Source organism: Dunckerocampus dactyliophorus, chromosome 9 (assembly GCF_027744805.1).
Source record: "Dunckerocampus dactyliophorus isolate RoL2022-P2 chromosome 9, RoL_Ddac_1.1, whole genome shotgun sequence".
In the NCBI taxonomy this organism is placed as follows: Eukaryota; Metazoa; Chordata; class Actinopteri; order Syngnathiformes; family Syngnathidae; genus Dunckerocampus; species Dunckerocampus dactyliophorus.
This window is the reverse complement of record NC_072827.1, coordinates 16,564,005-16,583,930: the sequence shown is the minus strand read 5'-3', so window position 1 is coordinate 16,583,930 and position 19,926 is coordinate 16,564,005. Positions and strand designations below refer to the sequence as shown.

At 40.8% G+C, this 19,926-nt stretch overlaps 1 protein-coding gene across 3 annotated transcripts in view; it reads right to left on the bottom strand.

The window, feature by feature from the left end:
• The window catches only part of hdac4 (histone deacetylase 4), a 142,950-nt gene extending 123,391 nt beyond the window's left edge, over nt 1-19,559 (bottom strand). For 2 of the 3 annotated variants that reach the window (XM_054786207.1, XM_054786205.1), the window contains exons 1-2: nt 19,378-19,559; nt 15,266-15,506 (exon numbers count right to left, since the gene is read on the bottom strand). The gene's annotated coding sequence lies outside the window, so the exon portion shown is untranslated. The remainder of the gene's footprint in view (nt 1-15,265; nt 15,507-19,377) is intronic. The other variant, XM_054786208.1, reaches the window with a different exon arrangement.
• Nucleotides 19,560-19,926: the final 367 nt, after the last annotated feature.

Here is a 19,926-nt window from a genome sequence, read left to right as displayed (position 1 = left end):
GAGAAATAACCAGGTTAGTCACGTTAAAAACAACGTCCATGTTACGACAACAACTCTCAAAGCTCCGCTGCTGCCCTGGTGCATTCATGCGCCCATCTCGCGTCGTAATCGGGAGCTACGATTAATCGCATGTTAACTTAAAGGAACAAAAGAGAATGGGTGATTTAAACGAGATCAGCAACCGACAAAATGTGATGCAGCTCGCAGGTAAGTGGTGCTATTTGATCTATCTTTAGAACAGGCTGGCAAGCGACTCGTGCAGTCCTTAGTGACCACCTGGTACCGTGTTTGTGACCCAATTTAGACCACACATACACACATGATAAAGACATTAATGTGATGTTCGGAGTGTCCGTGAATGCATCTCGCGGTTTGTCTTGTGACAACGAGGAAGTGTCGCTGCAATGACGAATGGACTAGAGACGTTTACTTAGTTTGTTTAGAGTTGGAAATACACACTGTATATGGTGTTTGAATTGCACTGCTGTTGATGTATTCAGGTCAGAGTAAAGTTATAAAAGAGCGACAGACTCTCTGGGGAGTTACATTGTGCCGCTGCCTGTCGTGATAACAGAGAGCCGAAGCTTGCCATGATGCGTATGCGTTAATTACACTAAAGAATTGAATGGAATTAATGAAATAAATTAGTTACCGCCATTAATGCGCTCTTTTTTTCACCTAAAAACTAAGGTGCATACATTACTAAAGTGTTACATCACTTACACATACACAGTACACAAATAGCTGAATAATAAACAATAAATATAGCAACTTCTGATAAATCCATGTCAATTTCAGCCTTAATATAATGTACTGATTTAAGCCCCACCTATTTCTGGTTAAACCACGCCCACTTACAGTTTATGCCCCGCCCATTCCGAGTACAGATACAGATACAGATAATTTAGATGGGTTAACAGATACAGATACAGATACAGATACAGATACAGATACAGATACAGATACAGATACAGATACAGATGCAGATACAGATGCAGATACAGATACAGACAGTGGTGTACTCACACATTCCTAATATTTTGGGTGTGTGGAATGAATTATCTGATTTAACATTAATACTGTATGGCAAAAATTGTCTCGGTTTTTCTATATTTTGTTTTTTTGGCCAACCGTTTGGAATGAATTAACAATGTCAACTCAGGTACCGCTGTATCTGTATTTAAGCATGAATGAGAGGACCACTGAAAATCAGTCATTAAAAGATGTACGTGACAACACAGTCCAGCGCCATGTGTGTACTTGCATACTTGGAAGCCCACACACTTGTGATCAGCTCACTCAAGACAAAATTTAATGACAGCCCTCTCAATTTATTCACCTCTTTTTCTGAGACTAAACAAACCCTGGGATAAAACCTACACATCCCTGCACAGCTCCCAAATCTTCACATGAATAATTCAGAACCACCTGTCATGGATCACTGTTCTGTATAAGACTGCAAAAAGTTCCTTTTTCCCTCTATTTTATTTTTTTTTTTTGCTTTCACACTGCCTGAGCTGCTGCAGCCACTGGAGGAGTCTTTAACACACGTGCACACATTTTAATCTAAACGCCTGCAAGTTAAAGCTGTTCCCTTATTATCGGCATGCATAATAATGTTGGTAACTCACTGGACCTCTAACTCATCCAATTAATACAACATATTTAAAATCCTCAAAACAAAAATGAGCTTGTGGCTAACGCTGTTCACCTTAACTCTCAATTAGTGGGTTTATGTGGTCGCTAGTTCGAGCCTGTTGTGTGCAGGGCTGGACTGCAGGCATGACCACTGTTAATACTTTTTTTCTAATTACTACTTTTCAGAACATGTTAAGTTCTTGTTTCAAAAATGTCTCTCAACGTTTTTTGTTCTTTCTCGCCACATATCAAGCATATAAGTAAACCAGCATCGTTGGCAGACAAGACAAAGGAATCTGTCCCTGCAGAATTAAAAAGTCTATCTTCTTCTCAAATGTTTCCTTTTGGAGGGGGATATATTAATGGTTAGGGGAAAGACGTCGCTGTCACGTCTCCATGAACACTGGCAGGCAAACACCGCCTCCACCTCCCTTCCTCCAGCTCATCAAATCATCAGTCAGAACTCAGCCAGGATGCATTCACGGTCCAACAGTAAGTTGGATATTTTTAACTCTTTTCAAAAATGCACATTTTCCCCACTTGGGTGTTCAAGAAATATTAGCAGCATTGCGAAGGGAGCCACAACAAGGAGGCTGAAGAGCAGGCTGCGGAGCCACTAAATTGCTCTAAATTGTCCATAACTGTGAATGTGGGTGTGAATGGTTGTTCGTCTATATGTGCCCCGTGATTGGCTGGCAACCAGTCCAGGGAGTACCCCACTTCTCACCCAAAGTCAGCTGTGATAGGGGTATTTAGGGTAACTTACTACATACAGGCTTTTGTGCTGCAACACACCGCTGATGGCGTAAAATTGAACTGATTCCTTCGTGTCCTGTGACCACAGACCAGAAAAGCGTTAACCCCTGCGGAGTCGACTCGCATAACAAACGCACTTTGTGTTAACGTGCATTAACGAGTATTAAACTACTGATATTTCAAGCACAAATCGCATATTACTCTATTTTCACACTGTGCAACCTACTTTTTTTATACATACGTTTTGCTCATAACTACCATTTCAAAATGTTAACCTTCATGAACTGAAGTTCTTCAACAGATATGAAAAATATGATTTTTGAAGAGGACATTTATGTCCGGTCATGGTAACAATTCAACTATTTTGGTTGCCTTGCGCAAAAGTAAAGTATTGCAATCTGTTATAACTAATATGCTGTGAAAAATAAACATTGAAGTTGTTACATGGCCAATTAGGGGTGGGAATCGCTGGCCACCTCACGATTCGACGTGAGTACGATTCAGAAGCCTGCGATGCGATGATAAAACGATTATCGATTATCTTGATGCATCTTTTTTTGTGATCAACAGTTTGTCACTTTTTTCATGCATATTTTTTTTGTATATATTATTTCTTTTTATTCACAGTCCATCCATCTTCTACGCCGCTTATCCTCACTCGGGTCGGGGGCATGCTGGAGCCTATCCCAGCCGACTTTGGGCGAGAGGCGGGGTACACCCTGGACTGGTTGCCAGCCAATTGCAGGGTACATATAGACAAAACAACCATTCACACTCACATTCATACCTATGGACAATTTAGAGTCACCAATTAACCTAACATGCATGTTTTTGGAATGTGGGAGGAAACCAGAGTACCCGGAGAAAACCCATGCACGCACGGGGAGAACATGCAAACTCCACATAGAAATGCCCAGCGAACCCAGATCTTCTCGATCTCCTGACTGTGTGGTCAACATGCTAACCACTAGGCCACCGTGCGGCCCTTCTTATTCACTGTGTACTACTAAAACAAAGCATATTTGTAATGATCCACAATTAAAATAAACATTAAAGATTCATTTTCTTCCATTATCTTTTAATAATTGGAAGGTTACATCTACCAACATATTTCCCATTTCACAGAACCAGCAGGACAAGTAAAGTGCGCCAGTAGCAGCATGTATAAAAACCATGTAACCAACATAAAAAAATCTGCCATTATTCACAAATAAATAATAGACTTCTGAATTCAAACTAAAATCCCAAGCATAGAATCTCCTACAGAATAATATTTGTTGCTGTATAGCAAAGTCCAGAACAGCTTTCATACAAAATATAGATTTCTGTACCAGCGTCTCTCATACAAGAATACTTGCAGATGTCAGTATGTTATGATTTACTAAAAAACTAGGCTTCCCTTATTCACAGTTGCAGTGTCAGTGAAATAACGTTGCGATGGGACGTTGTATCTGGGTTCCAAAGTGCGCAACAAAGCACGAAAGCCCTGATTCTTCACAATCGAATGCGGTCACAAATCCTCGACTTCGTGATTCGCTACGCCTTTTCCCAGTTGGGTGGAAAATGGGTTATCACCTGCTTGATGGTTCTCTGGTTGGCAGCAACTTCAGTGGCAGCAACTTCAGCTGGCTGTTTTCCCTGGTTCAGGTGGAAACGCGCTATGTGGTTTCTCATATTTGTCGTGTTCCCAAAATATTTTGAGCTTGTTTACGCTCAGCCATTTTGGTAGCGTCTTACACTTAGGTGCATCACCATAAACTCTCGGGGCGGCACTTCCGCTTTCCGTCTTTTTGTTCTGTTTTTTTTTTTTACAAAAAAATTATGAATCGATTAATAATCTTCAATGTCTGCATCGCGATGCATTTAAGAATCTATTATTTCCCCGAGCCATAGCATAGAATAGGATCATCTAATTACAGTAACCAAGCATGCCTGCTCCCCTTTGCCCAGACTTAGAAGCCAGAACACGCTACACAAGGCTTCTCTCTCTCTGGTCAGGCAGAGGCGTCACGCTGCATCACTATTTATTGACGCAAGATCCCCTTTGGCCAAGACCCACAACCCATTACTGCTCCTGGCACAAGGAGGGGAATGAGAGAGTTTGTGTGTGTTCTAACTCTGGCATCCAAGGTCATAAACATAGTTCCTAAATGCCAAGTAGCATTTCAACATGCCAGCCGTTGCCACCCAAGTTTAAGGCACACAAAAGACCTTTCAGTGCTATTAAAATGGCAGTTGAGAAAGGGAAATGGTGATCTGTCATGTCTGGCTGTATGAAGAGGGGTTTAAGTATAGCTTTTTGTAAAAAAAAAAAAAAAAAAACAACCAAAAACTGGAGGGCAACGTCGGAAATGAGGAGCTAACTGGATCAGTGTATTACATGAATTAAAGATTAAAAGCTTCATGTTTCATTTTAGACCTATACAAGGTAGAGGAAAGTCTGGCAGTATAATTGTTTACTCGAGCTTGCATTTAAATAAAAGAAAGAAATAAAAACTAAACTACCACTTTAAGTTGAACAAGGGCTATCAAATGACATGGTGTGATACATCCAGTCAAAAGTCGCAGTTTTGTTCAATTTAGACCACAGCTTGATTGTTACAAAAAAAAAAAATGGCGATACATTTCCAGTTTATCTTACTTACATTACTTAGCAATCTGAGTTGTGGTTTGGTTTATTCTTTCAGTAGATTACCAAACATGTTGGACCTACATTTATGTTACCGGCCTTGGCTCAGCAGTAAATTGATTACAATCTGTCAAACATTAGTAACTCTATTATTCCACAATGCCGCAGTAATCAAGTTGCCATACTGTGAATTACAGATGCATGAGTTGGATTTAATGAAGTGAATGCATCTGAGCAGACTGCGCAGATGCAACGTACATACATTGCTTCAGGCAATGTGCATCAATAATGACATGGTCAGATGCTTTCATAATAATGTAATGTGTTGAAATAAAATGTATTTTTTATCAATTATTTGTACGAGTAGGATGACCACTTTTTGAGAGTATGGGACAAGATTGTCTTTTGTTCTGAGAGCTACTTTTACAATATACACACACTCAATTCATTACGTTAACTTTATTTATAATAACTTTATTCTGACGTGACCACATCAACAGCAGTGCAATTCCAACACCATACATGTATCTCCAACTCACAAACACGTCTCCAGTCCACCTCGGAACGACACTTCCTCACTGTGACTCGACTACAGCAAGATGCATTCAGGGACACTCCGAACATCACAGCAACGCCTTTATGATGCGTGTATGTGTGGACTAAATAAATAGAAAGACAAAAAAAAAAAAAAAAAAAAAAAAACTGAGTGGATATTATTATCACTCACTAGCATAATTCTTACTGCAAAATAACAAGTGTGATTCAAATGTTTGAGATTGTTGCTGATTATCAGACGTGTGGTATATTTTAGCATGATTTAGATTTTACGTTCATTTAGAGCTGTTAATATATGCAAATACATACAGTTATCCCTCATTTATTGCGGTTAATTGGTTCCAGACCCACCCGTGATTAGTAAATTTCCGTGAAGTAGGATTAAATATTAATAAATGGAATATTTTCATAGTTATGGCATAGAAAACCTGTTTACAATGTTCTAAATACGGTTTTTAACATTATTAGAGCCCACCAGCCATGAAATAACACTCCCATAGGCACCTGTACATTTGTATTACCCAGTATAGTAGATAATCAGAAAAAACAAGACATATTAGACATAAATAAGATAACAGACTCACACGTTAGCAGTTTCATCTTGTTTTTTCTGTACAGTTCTGTACAATATTACCCTGTGCAGTAACCAAATTAACCAAAAGAGTAAATAAGCCATGTAACACGTATATAAAACTCCTGCTCGAGCAGCGTCACAGTAAATGTGTTCCCTGGGGAACCTTAGTGAGGAGTCCAGTGCCAGTCTCACCAAAAACCGACACCAAGTGGCCAATGTAGAATACAGTATCCATTTATCAATTTCATTCATTTTTCAAACTGTTTTCTTTTAAAACTATAATTATATCCATCCATCCATCCATTTTCTATACCGCTTCTCCTCTTTGGGGTCGCGGGGGCATGCTGGAGCCTATCCCAGCTGAAACCTGTTCTGTGTTCACATTTTTGAGACTTGTGGCATAACTGTGTTAGTTAGTAAAGAACTACAGACTAAACCGCTGATGACATCAGAGACGGGCGATGGACAGCTGGACTCAAGTAGTGTATTAACAACACAATAAGACACGCGCCGTATTGTACGCTATAGAGGGTACGTGAATAAAACTTATAAATGGCTTGACTACATTAGTGCCGAACACTGAAATTTACAAAATGCACTTGAACGCCTCATGTGAACAGCCACAGTCGGTAGTACAGTGCAGAAGAAAGGTGACAGCCTGAAGTCGTTCATTGTTCTGTGTGCATTAGATGAACAAATAAGTAAGTTTGACGATGACGTTGTGCATTAAAAGTGTTTAATCTTGAAGGTTTTTCAAGATCATTTATATTGTGTGCTAAATGAGAGCTGGTCTTCTTACGTGGTGCTGTGACGAATTAGTGCATTTTCTGAGCTGTATGAGCCTGTCATTTGTTTGTTGACTGGATGCACTGACTAAGTTAGAAAGCCCCCAATTTTGCACACATAAGTAAATTTATGCTTTCACGAGTAATGTGTTGTCTTTGGGCGTTGCGACCTGTCCTTAAACACCCCGAGTGTGACAGATTGAAACTTATGTGAATGAGCTTCTCCGACTTCTTCCCTTCATCTCGTCCTTGTTCACAAATGTTAATATGTGCAAATGCACAGAAGTTGTGCTGTGCATTTTTGCTTGGTGCATAAACTCTATATGCTCATACAGTATGTTCATTTGAAACAGTAATAAGCCTCATATTTACACATTTACGTGTTACATGAGTTGCATTGTACTGATTATGTCCATGTTGTTGCAGACCAAAGCACAGTAAAAGAGCATAAAGATCAGTTCACCACATCTTACCACAGCTTCTCATCACGTTATAAATTCACCAAACAGAAGACAAACCTGCCAGGAGATATCTTACGCCTCTAAAACCCTCTTCGTTTGAAATTCGTAGCCTGTGTGCAGGTGAAAAATAAGGCGCATGAATTTTTAATATAATGTCATAATATATAATATCCATCCACCTGTTTTGTATACCGCTTGTCCTCATTAGGGTCGCGGGTAATATATAATATATTTAATAATATATCAAGATGTTTCATTGTGTGTTTGTTTTTTTAAGTGTGCAGGAGTAGGGGGTACAGGACTTCCAGTCAGATGTCTGAAGGTGTCTGAGACTGTGAAAAGTTTGGGTACCGATTCCAGTGAGCAAGTACTAGTATAGCGCTCAAAGCCCGTAATTTTTGTGACATCTCTTTCCATTATGGGTGTATGTGTAAACTCCTGACCTCAACAACGCAGTATATCCTAACCAACAAAATGTAGTGTCACAGCTGAGGGCAGATTTCATTTGTTTAGTTTATTACATTAAACTAAACCATGCACTGGAAATGTAGTGCTTCACTTTTTACTCACACCCAAATTTAATTTTGGGGGGAATCAATAACTCTGTGGTATAGTTAACAAGTAGAAGTGACGTGCATGAGACACACTGATGAAAATGTGAAATACTTCTCGTTTGATGATCTCTCAACCATGAAGTGTCAGAGACAAACGTCAGTGTTGATCTGATGGGAACTGTGTTAATCTCCGATCCCGTCACCTAAAGTATGTTTCACAATAGTCATGCATGCCAGTCCTGAGGTATTTCATCACTCCTTTTCTTTGTTTGCCTCACAGTCAAAAAAGTAAACCCCGCGAGTGTCAGCTGGCGCGGTGTGGTGGGTTGCCTTGCTGCTCGCCCGTTTGCCCGCCATTTGCTGGCTTTCCTCCTCACCTGCTCCTCTGTCTGCCTTGCTGGGGGGGCTGGGGTTTTCTTGCTCCCTAGAGTGGTCCACGTTCCCCGTGGCTCAGGATCTGGGTTGTGGGTCCTCTACTCCGCTGCGCCTCAGGTCCCCTGCGCGGGGTGTCTTGGTTTATTTATTGGTTTATTTATTTACTTTTTATCTATTTATTTATTTATTTCATTTATTTTCCTTTTTAATTTTTCATTAAACAGGGAGACACGGGGGTTTGCTCCGTGGCGGCAAGTGCTGAGTGTTACATCTCTGCTATCCAGGCCTCCGTGGGGTGGTGGGACGGTCCCTGTATTGGTGGTCGGGCATGGAGTGGCCCGGGGCGGGCCGGGCTCCGCTTCCTGTGGGTGGAGGTTGGCTGGTGCTCCCGCCAGTGGCGGGCTCCTTTCCAGTTCCGGGCCTGCTGGTGTGCGGTGTTTCTGATCGGGGTTGCCTCTCTCGGCCCCTTGCTGGTCTTCTGGGGTGGGCTTTGTGGTCTGGCTCTTGGGGGGCTGGTCTTCGTTCTGCCCGCCCCTGTGGGCCTGGTGGCTCTCTGGGGGTGGGGGCTCGGCCTGGCTGTGTGAGGCAGAGCCTCTCCTTTCATGCATTCTCAGTGACAATTACACGTTCACACATTTGCATACATGAAGACATGCACACATACAGAGATACCTGCACACACGTACATGTACACGCTCAGAGTACATAAGTACTTCCCCACATAACTCACTGATTTAACCAGTGTGTTATGTTGTTGGTTTTATTACTGTGATGGTGATGTCGGCAATATGATTATCACAATTGTGTGCATTACAGTTATTGTCATTCTGTTCACTATCATAGTTAATAATATCATTACTACTATTACTACTAATATGTATGACTGTTTCAATGCAGTTTTATCATTGTGGTTGTTGATGTTATTTTGTCCTCTCCATCATGGTCTTTATAGCCGTCACAGATATTTGCTGATGTAGTCCTGTTTGTTTCTGTTGCTTTGTTATTGTTGTCGCAATTGTTGTTGGTGCTGTTGTCCTTGTCTCTCTCTGTATTGTCCTCCTCTTGTCCCCGCACCCCCCCTCTCTGTTTTCTTTTCCTCTGGGCCGCACTTTGGACACCCCTGTTTTTGTAGCAACAGAGCTTTTTGGTTCGTGCCATAAGAAGTGTGCGACATTATCTCCTGTTTTAAAGCTTTATTTAACAACAGAACATGAAGTTATTGACTTACGGGTCTTGGTTTCATTTTGTATGGACGTGTGCGTGTGCCTTATAGCGCTCATGGGTGATTTAGAAAAAAAATCATGATGGTTCCAAGGTTCCATGTAAGCGAGTGCTGATTCTAAAGATCATATACACATCATTGTATATAATAAATACTAATATAACACTAGAGTAATTCTTCATTTAATTAATTAAGTTACTGTAATTGGTTCCAGACTTGACCGTGATAAGTGAATTCCCACAAAATAGGATTCTGATTTATGAATCAAATATTTTCATAGTTACAGCATAGAAAAACTGTTTAGGACCTTCTAAATATGGTTTTTAACATTATTGTAGCCCTCTAGACTTGAAATATCACCCCATAGTCACCTTTACACACATATTAACCAATATAGCAAACACAGTAAGACAAAATAAGCCATTTAAGACATAAATAATATTCATGCTCTTGTGTGTTGCTGCAAATATGTTGCGGTGGTAGAGTAGCTGAGTGGGGGGCAGACAGGAAGTAACGTCGGGGGTTTAGAGTTTTTGTTGGGTGTGGGTTACGGCCTCAACAACTCATGTTAGCGATTACTGGGCCTGTAGTGAGATAATTCAAACTTGCAATAAAAGGTCTGGTGCTTGTGTGTCTCACGGAACATTACAGTAACATTAATGACACCTGCTGACCAGTGCAGAATACTACATATCGCCACAGCGTCTTTCAATGAGTCTTCTGAATGCCTTAGGTTTGTATTTTCTTTATGCTTGAAAATGCTTAAATTAGGCAAAAAATGTGGACGATTTGTTAAATATACATTATCGAGTAATAGGCCGTATTCAACCACGAAACAGCATGATTTATTAAATTGTATATTTTTGAAAAAACGTGATAAAGTGAAGCTGTGTGGAGCATCAAGTGGTGAGGGATTAATGTATATTATTCAACATAGGTGTTATAATGCGCGACCAAGTCAGCTGTGGTTGATGTTTGAAGCTTCCGATTGGTCAAAATGTTCATGACAGCTGGTGAATGTGATTTTTTTAACACCAGAGTCGAGGTGTGGTGCTTTTTTGAAAATATCCATGTTTTTGTGGATATAGTTTAATCTTGCTAGCTCCCTGTCGCAAGCGAACAATGGTAATTTGAGGGCACCTATTATGCTTTTCCTCTTTTCTGACCTATACTGTAAATGTTGTTACAATGTTGTTCTCGTGTTAAACGATGCCAACGCATCAGATAATGAGGTTTGCGCCTTTGGAAGTGAGCCCTGACAGCAGTTTTGGACGGCTCTGCTGAGTTTTTTTTAACACCGAGTTCCATTGACATCAATGCAACCCAGACTTCCTTATATGGGCATGCCCAGTACTCTCGCTCTGCATTGTTCTGTTCACTGTGTTAGCACGTCGAGTAATAGGAAATGTGTGTTTGGGTGTGCCCAAAGAGGCAAGCACCAGGCAGAAGTCACACTGGACTGTTTTGTGAACATGGGCCAATACAAAGCTGGACTATCTGCAAAACTGTTGCTGAAGTCCGACGCCTTTCCATTGTTACTTGGTCATTTTGAAGAGTCAGAAGAGCAAGCTGTATCATCAGTGTCCTAACTATGTTTATTTTGTGTAAGTAATCGCACAAAAGGGGTTCAGCAGCTTTCCGGAAGTCCTCGGGAACGCTTGGGAGTGCGACCAATGACAGTGGAGTGGACTCGGCTGGGGGTGTACCTGGAGGAGGGCCGGGGGTGGAGTAAATTACACAGACCGTTTGGGCGCGAGGCAGGAAACAGTGCAGGAAGAGGTGCAGAGTCTGGAAGATGTAGAAAGCTTTCTGTGTGGGTTACCGTGTGTAACTGCTCTATAGGAGTTACAAAGTCCGAAAAATTTGTATAATAGGTCCCCTTTAAAGAGAGAAGGGGAGTGTTACTGCAGCTGGTACTAATCAAGGAAGCTGAATGCAGTGAAATGCAACAAAATGCTGAAGAGCAGCGAAGCGTATAAGTGTATTTAAGAGTCAAAATGCTGTGTACAAAAACTTCGTACACGTTCTGTAACCGATGTCATTTCCCAAGCACAAGCACGCGTGCAGCATAATCACAATGGCATAAAAATAACATGCGGCTGAAAGGCTAGCAGTAAACAACAATTAAGAACCTCCTTGGATAACTCATGAAGTAAATCATTGAAAATGCACTTGTGCCATGAAGACAGCCCCAGGTTCTCTGCTGTAATTGACTATGAATAATTCAGCTAGCACTATCAGTTCATTTCTCACTGGCATGTTCTTGAGTTTTTTGTCCTTGGTAATAGCTGAGCTGTGGAGCATTTAATCTTTTTTTTATTCAATGTTCATTTTAGTTAAGAAAGAAGAACTGAAAATCTGGAAAAGTATAATTTTATCTACATGGAATTGGAGCTACAGTAACTGGGTCATAACAAAATGTATGTTTATGATGTAAACAAAATCAATTATTAAATAATGTAATGTAATGCTGGCCCTGTAGTGAGAAAATGACATACCTCAATGCAGGATCATCCGACGAGCTAAATAAATCAAACTAGGACTGTGCCGTATAATACCGTCCACGATAATGCAAGCAAAATTTGTGACAATACAAAAATGCCATGTCAGCATTCAATACAACCACCAGGTGCGGAATCGAGTCACAGACGAGTCACAATTTTGATGACTTTGGACTGTAATTACAGCTCCACATGGACTTAGTGACTCAGGACTTGACTCAAACTTCAGTCTGATGACGTGAAAATACTTGTGATATTCAGGGGGTGTCCAAACTTTTTCCACAAAAGGGACACACTAAAAAACAAAAGGATGCAAGGGCCACTTTGATATTTTGTAAACCAACACATGCACAGCTTTGTGACAGTGAAAAAAACTATTATTTGTATGACCTTCGGTGTTTGTGCTCTTTTTTCTTATGTTTGTTATTGTTAGCTTTTTTTGTTGTTGTGTGTGTGATGAAGACGCAGCCACCGTGACGTCACAGCCATCTTGTTTACGGATGTGTTCCGCAGCGGATGAAGAAGCGAAGGTCACAGCCATTTTCATAACATACACAACAATGGACAGCCGATAGCACGCATTAATGTGATGTCAGAGAAAGTAAAGCCGAGTCATTTGTGAGGTCTGATTTTTTCGAGGAGGAATTTTTGTCATGCAAATGTATTACTCTTTCGAACACATATTGTTTTGAGAAGCCAAACTCTTAAGTCGCTGTTGATGGACTACACTGCTGACGGGGATGTCATACAAATTCATGTCATAAAAACCAAACTATCCCTTTAATTTTGACTGACAGCAGCCAGAGGAGTGAGCACAGTTTTTTTTTTTTCCCCCCCCCCCATTTCCTATGTTCCGACAAGTCACGGAGATTCAAGTGGAGACACTGGTCACAGCAGACATGAAGTCGCTTCAGGAACGAATTACTTCACAGCAGTTCAACTCTACAGCTATTGTCTCACTTTGTACACACTACATTGTAAGTAAACTACAAAAATCCCAGCGTTAGAGTTTTGTTCGTTTGTTGGTTCATGAAATCACATCACCGTTGTGGGAGTAGCTTGCTAGTTAACCCAAACACAATGGCAGCAGACAGCCTGGCTAAAAGCATATTAAATATATGTCGGACACCAATGATCTTCCCCTATTTCAAAAACCAGCAGCCACCACTGGATGATACAGCTCTAGTTGCGCTCTAGTTGCAAAATATAGGAAGCAAGTCTCGGATAATGATTCACAGCCACAAACTCATTGGGTCAACACAAGGATTCATCAAGCCTCAAATCATATTAGTTGAGGTTGAGCGATTGTGTATAGTTGCCCATTAAATGCTTGATGTCCTTTTCACTGCTTTGAATCTTTCTCTTGTCTACATTTACTGCTCCTCGAGCCCCTTGGCCAGGAATCGGCCTTCTTTCTTTTATCATTATAAAATAACAGGAATCTTAAAGGGATAGCTCAGATTTTTTGACATGAAGTTGGATGGCATCTCCATCAGCAGTGGACTATTTTAACAGTGACGTACCCCAAATTTGGTCCCGCGAGTCCAGTTCTGGTTGGATTTCTGTGACGAGGAACGTAATTCTGCTTAGTTGCTGAGTCATTTAAGTAAAGAGTCAGACCTCAAAAATCACTCAGCGTTATATTTGTCTCCCGCCATGTCCCTGCGTACTGCCGCCTCTCCATTCGTGTGTATGTGATGAAGACGCTCGCATCCTCATCCGCTGTGGAACACACGTAAAAAAGATGGCCGCGGGGCTCCGTCGCGGATGAAGATGTGACCATCTTCTTTACATACAAACCACATACACACACTGCTGATGGGGATGTCATCCAACATCATGTCAAAAAATCCGAACTATCCCTTTAATGACAGGAGAAGTACCTGGGTAATGATGGATAAACAATGAACACACACTCTAAAAGTATAAATGCAACACTTTTGGTTTTGCTCCCATCTTTCATGAGCTGAAACTTTTTCTACATAGACATGTGACGGAGTGAAAAGAACCCCTCTGTCCCTTTAAGATGCCGCGCTGCTCGCTCTCTCTGGCCAACGGAGTGCACACACGCTGGAAGCGTTTCACTGGAAGACTTTCACTTTCACTGACTATTCCCTGCACGCCCACAAACGTCTCCCTGTGTCCGGACACTCTGTTCCCCATGTGTGGACATTCGAGGGTGCACACTCTATAAGTCCACACAACGCACACATGCCTCACGTTACACATTACGACACACACATCAAAGACTCTCCTCGTTGGACCGCATGGCTGTCACGCCTCCCGCTGGCGCACAAGCCAAACTTAGCACTTCTAAAGTGCTCCTTAAGAAGCACAAATATGTGCGCTTGCAATGGTCAGGTGACCAGGGACTGAACCAAGATGCCAGGTTTAAATTAAAATGTGTTTGTGCGCCCATTTTTGGGTGCTTTCGGAGGGCTATCATGTTTATTATGTTGTTCATTGGGTGATTATGTTGCTCATTGTGTCATGTTCATATGCGTTATAGTACAACACCCCTGTTAATGTTTGTTGGTACGCCCGAGGGAGGAGCTAGGGGGGTATTTAAAGGGAAGGTTTCTCCCCAGTTAGGGTGGGAGTAGGTTGGATTGAAGGCATTTGGAGTGAGAGAAGTTACGTTGCTGGTCACGTGCGCATGTATTTGTGAGTTTTTTTGTTTGGTACTTTTGGGACATTTTTGTTGTATATTTTTATTTAAAGTTTGTCCTGTAAATATTTTCGACGAGCTGCGTGCCGAAAATGTGCCCCGGGCCGCAAGTTGGACACCCCTGATGTAGTGTAAAGTCAACCTAATTGTATGCAGTGGTACTAGATATGTTTCACTTAAAAGTAAATGTAAACAAACACCCACAGACCTGCGAAGTAAATCCTGCTTTTCTTTACAATTTATCCAATTTTACAATACATTGATTTCTTGACAATACGAATACATTTCTTGTCCGGTAACAGTTGAAAAGAGAGAACTGTTTTGTTTTTCTGTCATGCTGCCAAAATCATTTTAACAAGCAACAACAACAACAACATAAGCTCATCTCTTGGCAGTGTAAACATAACCTCGTGTTGGACTTGGCCAAGGAAAACACAAGTCAATATACAGTACAGTACTGTAAATAAGCAAGAGGACAACCCCACTCAGATGAAGACATAAACCCCCTGGCAGTACAAGAGTGATAATTGGGAAAAACATGTCTCACCTCTGCAATTGTCTGGATCCAAGTTGCAGGAATTTTCTTTGAGGAACAGCTTGTAGAGGTGAAGCGGGAATAGTTTCCTCAAGTGGGGGGAATGAGGGAATGGGGTCACACATTTGGAGCACTTCTGTCACTGATGTTGCTCCCGTGCGTTTGCACATGAAGACACAACTTTACAACCAATGTTGTGGCAGTGATGGTTCCGAGTCAGCAGAAACCTCCATCACACAAACGGCAGCTCCCCCTAAACACACAACACACACCACATTAGGCTAAATTCACACTGCAGGGTATGAAGCCCAATTTGGATTTTTTTGTTAAGTCCGATATTTTTACGCAGCCGTTCACTTTGTGTGTAATCTGAATGGAATGTATCTGTGAAGCGATGCGCACGCCCAGAAAACATGATGTCACAGGCCATGCTCCACAACAGGGGTAGGGAACCTATGGCTCGGGAGCCAGATGTGGCTCTTTTGATGCCTGCATCTGGCTCTCAAACATGTCTTAACACGATAAAAATGTATTTTTGTTTTTTTGTTCGCTGACCTTTTATTGTACATTACAGAAATCACAGTGTTAAAAATAACACTCAAAATATAAAACTTTGTTATGCATTTTAGTCCATCAATCCATTTTCTACCACAATGCGGGTGGCCAGAGCCAGTGCCAGCTGTCCTTCCAATATTTTCCGGGTCAAACACCAAAATTCGATTATCGCTGGATAATGCGGTAGCCTATTCGCGGTAGCCTATTCGCATGAACTTCCCTTCCTTAAATCAAATAGTCAGATCGCTAATTCTGGAAAAAGAAAAAGATACGGAGTACGGTGCAAAAGCACGCAGCACCAGAAGTCGCATTAATGGTAAGAAGTAATTTATTTATTATTGGATTGCTTCAGTGTAACAATGTTAATAAAAAGAATAACTTTAGAGGTCCTCCTTAAAAATGCCCACATTTACTTGTATTCAATAGTAAAAAATATTATATGGCTCTCAAGGAAATCCATTTTAAAATATGTGGCTTTTATGGCTCTCTTAGCCAAAAAGGTTCCCGACCACTGCTCCACAAGAATCCTGAGTTGCTTCTACAGATGTGTCCTTACCGCCTCCATCACTGTTTGGTACGGTAACTGTACAACACGTGATAGGAAGGCACTCCAGCGGGTGATTAAGACCTCACAGAACATTGTTGGGGCAGCCCTCCCCTCACTGCAAGACATTTATAAATCTAGAGTCCTACGAAGAACACACAACCTCATCAAGGACAGCACACATCCACAACTCATTATTCACACTCCTACCGTCAGGCAGACGCTACAGGAGTTTGAAGTCCAGGACCACAAGGCTGGTGAACAGCTTTTACCCACAGGCCATCAGGCTTCTCAACAAAGCACTCACACACGCCGCACGCAACACACGCACACACTCATAGCACTTTTATTTATTTATTTGTATTAATGTCTCTTCTGTTGTTGTTGCTTAATTTGTTGGTATTTATGTTTTTGATGTTCATATTCTTTTTCTTGTGTTTTTCTTTCCTCTTTTTTTGGACGAATGAACAGAACAAGAATTTCATTGCATAGCAGAACTACCTGTTTTACTGTGCATATGACAATCAAACTCTTGAATCTTGAATGCTGTGTAAACATGACAATTTCAAAGATTTTGTGCACGCCGAGTCCACATATTTTTAACTGCACGATTTTGCGTAGGAGATTAAGAGTGGAGAGGGCAAGAATTTTGGCTCTGGCAGCTTGTGGTGTGACGTCTGTTCCAAGGAGCGTGTGGGTGGATGTCGAAGCCAGCAGTGGTGGGACACTGATGCGAGTAATCAGTTCCGAAACACTCTGTTTTTGCTCCTTCGGCCACCATTTTAAGATCCTCTCTGGTCTAGCCCCACCCTGTTTATCAGACCTTCTTACCTTGTACAAGCCTGACTGGAACCTTCGGTCCTCATCCAAGGCCTTGCTGGTTGTCCCTCAATCCAGGCCAAGGACCAAAGGTGACAGGGATTTCAGTATTAGAGCCTTGACTCTCTGGAAGTCCCTCTGTGATTTCTTCTTATTTATCTACGGTATACTGTTTTGCATTTTATTTTTGTCATTTTAATCCTCTTGTTTTGAAACCTAGCTTTTGTCCTGTAAAGCACTTTGTGACTTTGTTTGGAAAAGTGCTAAACAAAGTTTTATTATTATTATTATTATTATTATTTATTATTTCTCTTTCTATTTTGTTGACGAATTGTTGCGTTTGTCTCCTTTCAATGACGTGTAGGTCGGATATGCGAGACCTGGATGTTCAGACTGCACATTCAGTCAATTTGGCTTTTTTGAAAATGTATTGTTAAAAATAAGCATCACATGACTTGCCAGTGTACGCCTATTCATCAATTGACTTGTTTGATACCTATGTGACATACTTATGACATGCTTTATATGATGCTAGGTGGTTGTGCAGAGTAAATAATTGGTCAATTTAGTGGACAACGAAGAGACACCACGCCTTAAATGGTTGTGACGAGATAAGACTGGAGCGACCACTAGTATGTACAGTATGGACCAACTGGTCTTGTACCAAAGTTACAACTGCGTTTAGTCTTGAGTAGTAATTTGATGCTATTCCCCGTTGATTCAAAGGTTATCAAGCTAGCCTGACAAGCTCCTGTAAATAGCTGAAATAAAACGCACAAAAATCTCCTGGAATCAAGTTAATAAAGCGTCCTCAACAATCAAGTGCAGGCTGGCTTAAGCACAAAAGAACTTGACAGTAGCATCGGATACATATCTGATTTACTGTATGTCTACTTTAAGAAAGATGCCTGAGTAGCATTTGAAAAAAATCTCCGTTGTACTGTACTGTTCACACTGACATGGAAAAGTCAGATATATGAGCTTCGCATACAGTATGAGCAAAAAAAAAAAAAAAATCGGAATTGACCTGCATGTAGCCTTAGTGGACCGTAGATTGTGCAAAAACTTTTGAGAGTTACGAAATCAAAAGATGCAGGGGCCTTTTTTTTTTTAATTATAAAATACACTATATATATATATATATATATATATACATATATATCCATCCATCCATTTTCTATACCGCTTCATCCTCATTAGGGTCACGGGGGCATGCTGGAGCCTATCCCAGCTGACTTCGGGCGACAGGCGGGGTACACCGCCTGTCGGTGTATAGACAAACAAGCATTCACACTCACATTCATACCTATGGACAATTTAGAGTCGCCAATTAACCTCACCTGCATGTTTTTGGGAATGTGGGAGGAAGCCGGAGTACCCGGAGAAAACCCACGCGCACACGGGGAGAACATGCTAACCACTAGACCACCGTGCGGCCCATATATATATATATATATATATATATATATATATATATATATATATATATATATATATATATATATACACATACATATACACACACACATATACATACATATACACACATGCATACATACATACATACATACGCACACACAGTATATACTGTATATTTAAAGCACAATTTTGCTGTTTTTTCTCGTTACATTATGCCTCTTTTTTTTCTGTATTTTTCATTTTTATTTTTAGAATGTGACACAAAACAAGCTGCAGGCAGCAAATTTTGACCAAAAAAAAAGTAAAGGCTAAAACCAATCTAGGGTAGAGTCAGCTTTGCGTCATAGGCCACAAAGTGTATCATGATTAGTAGTACTAGTTGTAGTAGTATCAGCTTTTATTATGTTATGCCTTTTTGTTATGTTTTGTTTTCTATGATGTGCCTTGGGGGACATTAAAAAAACGACCTGTGGCCGCAAATCCCCCCTGGGCCACACTATGGACACCCCTGCCATTATTTTATCAAAATGATAACATTTCAGCAGGCAATGTTACTGTACTGGAACCCAAAAACAGCACAATCAAACACAAACAAAAGCATTTTTGGTTGTTATTTATGTATGTAATATCGTGTAATAGCATTACCACACTATTGTTATTTCATATGATTTAATTTGACATGAAATAAGCGATGGACCTTCTGTGTCAAAAGTACTGACAGACAGGAAATCCAAAACCATCAGACTTGGTTTCTTCGTGTTTTGGAAGCACAGCAAAGAAACATTACCTCAGTTTGTACCTTTACGATGCTGCTCGTCTGCCATTCTCTCGGAACATCCCCACGACGTTTAAGGAGATATGGAAGCGCTTGACTCAGTTAATTCGCTTCTCGGACCTCCACGCCATACACGCTCGCCTGTGTCACATAAAAGTGTGTTTCCGCGGTGGGCGGGGCCTGGCTGTGGGAGAGGATGATCGACAGCTGGAAGCAACAACGTCAGCAAGTCAATAACGTGCAGTCATTCATACACGTGTACTGCAATAACAAATAAATCAATAAATATGATCAAAATATTTTTTTAAAAATGACACGTGCAATGTAATAAAAAATACATATACTGATAGTGAAAAACCTGAAACCACCCGGAGTGGAAATAGTGTTTGCACTGACGTCATAGTAGTGGATAAAACACAAAAAATGTATTAATGGATAAATCATGTTTCGTGTTCGAATATGACCTATTATTAGTCGCAAAAAAATGCTTTTGAACCAAATATTATGTTGTTTTTTGCCTAAATTAAGCGTTTTCAAACATAAAAATGAGTAAATAAATTC